Source organism: Medicago truncatula, chromosome 7 (genome assembly GCF_003473485.1).
Source record: "Medicago truncatula cultivar Jemalong A17 chromosome 7, MtrunA17r5.0-ANR, whole genome shotgun sequence".
Taxonomy (NCBI): domain Eukaryota; kingdom Viridiplantae; phylum Streptophyta; class Magnoliopsida; order Fabales; family Fabaceae; genus Medicago; species Medicago truncatula.
In genome coordinates, this window is record NC_053048.1 from 14420328 (window position 1) to 14426706 (window position 6379).

The 6379-nt window shown below is 33.8% G+C and overlaps 1 pseudogene; it reads right to left on the bottom strand.

Annotated features, from left to right (window-relative positions):
* Positions 1–4417: 4417 nt before the first annotated feature.
* LOC120577177 (probable histone H2B.2) lies at positions 4418–4778 on the bottom strand (annotated as a pseudogene).
* Between the last annotated feature and the right edge of the window lie 1601 nt (positions 4779–6379).

Below are 6379 nucleotides of genomic sequence, written 5' to 3' on the forward strand. Positions count from 1 at the left end.
TAATATTGGTGTGTTTTAAGTGTGTTTTATAGTTTCTTGCATGCAGGATGAACATTGTTAAATTGATTGATTTTTTATTTTTATTTTTTGCACCCAAGTGAAGCATATGCATGCATCATCTCACAATTCAAAGATTGGAATATCCATAAGAAAAGTGTGGTGAATCACCATGCAGTGTTACCTTCTGAACTGATCTCTTTTAATACTCATTCAATTTGCACACAATTTCTTGATCTTTCAATCTCTTTAACAATGAAAATTTACTTAAAATATCTCATATCACACTTCCCAAAAGATTAATACGGAAATAAAGACAACACATGTTTGATTTCTGAATGTTATAATATTCGCTTCTATCGGATTTTGAGGAATATCAACAAGGGAAAAGATTGGTGGAGACACTCTTAAGTGTACATCCCTCCTACCACTCCATATTTGGCAAAATAAAAATTAAAAAAAAGAGTTCTATAATGACATGGAAAGAAACATAATAATAAGATAAAAATTAAAAATAAAAGTGTAAAAACAATAAAACTAAACAAAACCCAGGAAGAACGGGAACGGTGAAGTCTCCGCCTCACCTCTCCCTCATTATCTTGCGTCGCCGCAGTGCCTCAACTATTCTCTGCTTGCGTCAGATCTCTTTCTTTGCCTCGTGAAGTGTCGCCGTCACATCTTGTAATCGGCGGAAATGCCATTGGAACCCACAGGTGCTTGTTATTGAGCTACAAGAGTCTGGTCTTCTTCACCTAGATGCAGACGAGAGAGAAGGGATTAAATTGGATGAGAGTGAAAAATGATAGTGGCATGTGGGTTGAGGGCTCTGTAGTTAGGATTTGTGTGTTTTGAAATTTGTTTTAAAATTGCACTTTAGGAAAATTTATTTATTTTTGAAATTATTTTTTCAAAATTGTAAATAGTTTTGAAATCATAAGTCCAAATTTGGTAAACACTGAAATTAGTTTAGCAATTTTAAAATTAGTTTTCTAAGATATTTGTTGTGCATAGTTTTCTTAGTTTTTGTTCTTACCCATTTGGAGACCCTTATTATGTTAATACTTGCATTTTATGGGAATTTCATATGAGTTGGGATGGTCTTTTCTACTGTTGATAGGTCAAAATTTCATGTGCTTTAATGTTGTTTGTTATTCAAAAAGGGTTTTGACAACATTTTCATCTATAACAAATAGCTATTTCAACTATAGAGTTCACTTCGGAGTTCAAGTGTGCAAACCATTATGCAGTTGTTGCTAGTTCATTGAGAACCGATACTGAATTTTGGTGCCCTCTTCGGGTGTGATGAAATTGAATGTGGGTGCAGGCAGCTTAAGGATGATACAATGGGATGAGGAATGGCAGTTTGAGGCCATTGAGATCGTAGGATTTTCTGCAACAAAGCTAGAATAAAGGCAACTACCCTTTACTCTGGCCGAAGCATTAGCTCTCCAGGGGTGTCTCCAATGGATCCTCATAACAAACCAAGATGGAAACTTCCTCATTGAAACTGATTCTGAACTCACAGTGAAATGTAACCAAGGTCGGATTCGGATGGTTGTGATAGAAAATATTATTCTAGAGTACATAAACATTTTATCTACTATGTCCATTAGTATTGTTATTTTTTTTTTTAAGAATTAAGAATGATGTTGTCCATAGCCTAGTGGGAGTAGCAAAACAATTTGGTTCTAACTCATGGATGTGATATGTCACTGAACCCGCAATCTTTGCAGCTTGTACTAATATGCTTTCCATTACTTGAATGGAATGCATGTTTGTATCGTAATTATCATGTAACATTTTGGTGAGCAATTTTGAACGCATGAAGAAAAAACAAATGGTTATGTCTTTGTACTATTATGGTTATATGCGTCCATATTTGGTTAGTTGGAGCTATAATGTGAAAACATATCATTTTAAGCCAACTTATCACTGAATACATAAGTGACCACCTCTTATGTTTCTTAAACTCTAATTCCATTAATATTCAATTGTGTGAGATTGGTAAACTAATAGATGAGTAATTTTAAACATATGAAAAAGATGGTTACGCCTTTGTAAAATTGTGGTTATATATTTCAATTATTTGGTTACCTAGAGTTATCATGTGAAACTGTATGATTTTGAGTCAACTTATTAACGTGTGAAAAAAATGGTTACACATTTGGAAAATTGTGGTTATATGCTTCAATTATTTGGTTAGCTAGAGTTATCATGTGAAACTATATCATTTTGAGCCAACTTATCACTGAAATACCAAAAGTGTAGATGAGTAATTTTGAATACAGGAAAAAAATGTGGTTTTACCTTTATAAACTTGAGTTATCATGTTAAACTATATCATTTAGTGTTAGGACATAAACCCATGAGGAGAGCCCAACCCAAAAAACTAGTCCAATAGGTGGGAGAACCTCAAGGCTTAAGTACCACATCAAGCACTTTGATATACTCGATGTGGGACTCCTAACATTTAGAGTCAACTTATCAATGAAATACCAAACGTGTGGCTAGTTATTATTTTTTTTGGACTCTAATTCCATTAATATTTTATTGTGAGATTGGTAAATTTATAGATGAGTAATTTTAAACATATAAAAAAGATGGTTACACCTTTCTAAAGTTATGGTTATATGCTTCAATTATTTGGTTACCTAGAGTTATCATATGAAAACCATAGTTTGTACCATAGAACAAAAAGCTATGCAAAAAATTTGTAAACAACGAAACAATATTTCATCCCATCTTAACATGGTGAGTTTTGTTCATACAATGATGTGGTGCATCTATTTGGCATCCATCATATTCACACTCTGTCAATATCTAATCTTAAAAACCATAAAACGATACATAGTGCAATTAGAAGGAATAGTACATTATTACAAGCTTAGTCAGTACCATACTATAGTATTGTTCAAGAAAGTTAGTAACTAACAACATATTATATTTCATTAATAATATAGGTTTAACATGGTCCTAGTAAATTAAAAAGAGCATAAAAAAATTTACATGAAATTTTGATTACACACCACACTATTTTTATTCTTCTTCCTCGTATCACCCTTCACCCATGATGTTCTAAGAACCCCGCTTTTGACACGATTTCTTGACTTGTCTTTTATTCGAGTGAACACGGTTGATGCTTGGTGATCTTCATCATCTGATACATTTGATGATCTTCATCGTGTGGATACCCGAACCTTTGCTTGGTATTATATTGTATAATTCCGAAGCTTCACATTTGGTATTCTTGCACCCATCTTGTTCAAGTTATCAGCAATTTCCTTTGGCATGTTAGCCTTTGAAAAATCCAGCCATAAAAGGCCATCGTACCTGGCCAAATAGATGAATCACAACACCAACCATATACTCTAGCCAATTAACTCTCTCCCGAGCTCAACATGACAACATTAGAGGCCATCATTTCAACACTAACACCTGCATAATAGTCACACAATACAACACCGGAAAGTGAACCAGAACACGAGCTTACGATAAAAAAAATTGGTTGCACTATAGTGAAGATTGAGCAGCTTGAATTGACAAATAGAGAGATGTGAAAGCAATAATAACAAAACAACAATCTCCATAATAAAAGAGATCATAAATATCGCGGCGAGCTATTGCACTAGTTGGACAAATAAAAACACAATCATCGAACAAACGTAAAAACCAGACAACAACAAAGGAAATAGTAGCTAGATGAAAATTAAGATGGGAGAGAGAGAGAGATAGAGAAGGGGAGGGAGGGAGGGAGGGAGAGAGAGAGAGCTTTCTTTTTTCTCTTTTTCTTTTTTCCTTGACATGGATTATGAATGGATGGTGGTAGAATGGTGGTATGCCACCTAAGGTGGTATACCTTTCATTACTCCAACAACAAACCTTCACCTTGCCAATGACAATGTACACACTAACACAAGTCTCTATCCACCCACCCACACCTTCAATGAAACCTGCATAATATTATTCAAACATGCGATTCTGAACTTTTCCAACCCTAACTTTCAAACACTTGCAATTTTGGCCCCCTTAGTACAAAAATTATAATTTTGGTTTCCTAAGATTTAGCTCATTTGCATCTTTAGTCCTTTTGGTCAATTATGACTTATTCGCCTACGTGGCAGGCCACGTGTGTAATTAATTAATTAAAAAAATTTAAAAAACCAAAAAATCAATTTTTTAAATTAAATAAATGAAAAAAAGAATTAAAAAATCAGAAAAAAGATCCATAGTTTTAATAGTCTGAAACTATTAAAACCAAAATAAAAGCATAAACAAAAATTGCAGTAAAGAAATTACAAAAAGAGATTAGGGCAAAACGAAATTTCATTAGATTGGTAATTAACTACTAAACCAATAAGAGGCAATCCAAAATATAATATACATAAACCCTAAATCATATTAATTAGAGAAATGTATAAATTCAAGAGTTGTTGAATTTCGTAACGGTTTTTGTTCCCTCAGAGACATCGTGCTTCGCGAGTTCACCACGAAGAACAAGAAGAACAACAGTCTGGATCTCCCTCGGAGGCAGTGTGCTCCTCAAAGATGTCATTGATGAAGTTGTTCATGATTCCCATAGCCTTGCTTGAGATTCCGATGTCGGGATGAACCTGCTTGAGAACCTTGAAGATGTAGATCTTGTAGGTTTCAATGCTCTTTTTGTTTCTCTTCTTCTTCTTCTTGTCGGTTGAGGATGCTTCCTTTGGGATCTTCTTTTTCGGCTTTGGTTTTCTCTGGTGCCTTCTCTGTTGGCTACTTCTCTGCTGGCTTTTTGTTTGTTTGGGTTGGATTGAAAGAGATGAAGATAGACATGAACATGAAAAAAATAATTTTTTGGTTTTTTTATTTTTTTTAATTAATTAATTACACACGTGGCATGCCACGTAGGCGTTGAATAAGTTAAAATTGACCAAAAGGATCAAAGATGCAAATGAGCTAAATCTTAGGAGCCAAAATTGTAGTTTTTGTAATTGGGCCAAAATTGCAAGTTTATGAAAGTTAGGGGTGGAAAAATGCACTTTAGCCTAGATTTATTCGCATAATGTGTTAATTCTTCAAATGTGTACGAGACTCACATGCCAAACTCAAAAAGTATAGCAAGAACATATTTCCTTCAAAGAAACCCTCAAACCATGTGTTTTCATACCAATGAGATACTGACAGAAAACAAAATTCCATGCCACATTTCGATATTTAACAACAAACATACAAACCGAAGCTTCAGATATTGAAGCAGGACCGTCCCCGTGAAATAGGAGGCTCGACTCTCTTTTTATAATAGACCCTTAGTAAAATAAAACGTAATTTTTTTGTGTAGTTAAATTTTATTAAAAAAAAAAAAATCAGAATGAGAAGAAGTTCTAAACATGAAAGGAATTAAAAAAAATTAAGTGAAAGAGGTGAAATTTATCTAACGGTGTCGTTTGGATTTGTCACTCCTCTGTTGTGAAAAATGGTAAAACGAATGGTTTATGCGAGAGAAAAAAAATGATTGTTGTGATTCTTTCAATGAAATCACTTTCCAAATAGACTGATTAAGTGATTATACAAATTAGGGATGGTTTGATAGGATCCGATTTATGTACAAAAAGGAGAACTAGAGTCTAGAAAAAAACTCAAACGTGTACTAAAGAAATAAAATGATATAACATATATATTTTTTATTTAAATGGGGTGGGTATTAGATTTAATTTTTCGTTAGAGGCCCGTAACATTTGGAAGCCCAATCTGATTGAGCACCTTGCACACCCTCAAGACCGGGCCTGTCTTGAAGTAATGACTTTTTGCGCAAGCAGTAAGAAATAATTAAACTATCACTCTCGATGTTAATTAAAACTCTCAGATCTTCAAATAAATTTAAGTTTCATAATTTATTTATTATTTGCATTTAAACTTGTAAAAATATTCGAGACGAGAATCAATCGATCCGAGACATAAAGCCTCAGCTAATGATACACTGTCTTTAAATTCTAGATCACAACCTTATTCTTAAGTTCTTCTAAATAAAATATTCTTGATTTAATTTAATTGCTTCAGCCACTCTTTTTTTTCTTTTTCTTTCAGTAATACTAGTTAGTTGCTAATTTCATTAGAGAGAACTGGTGTTGGTTTAATAATATAACTCTTGTTTTAGAGTATTGTGAGAGGAACTCCAAAGGCTTGGTCTAGTGGTAAAATGACTGGTCTTGAATCCGAGAGAACCCGGGTTTGAGCTCCACTAGTGCCTTTGGAGGGAGGTAAATGTAAATACTTTTGTAAGTGCTCTTTGAATCCGAAGGTCTTCCCTGCCATGGACTGAGGCACCATCCCCTCACCCTAAAATTTTTGTAACAAAAAAAAAAAAAAAGAGTATTGTGAGAGGTAGATTAGGTATTTGCTTTGG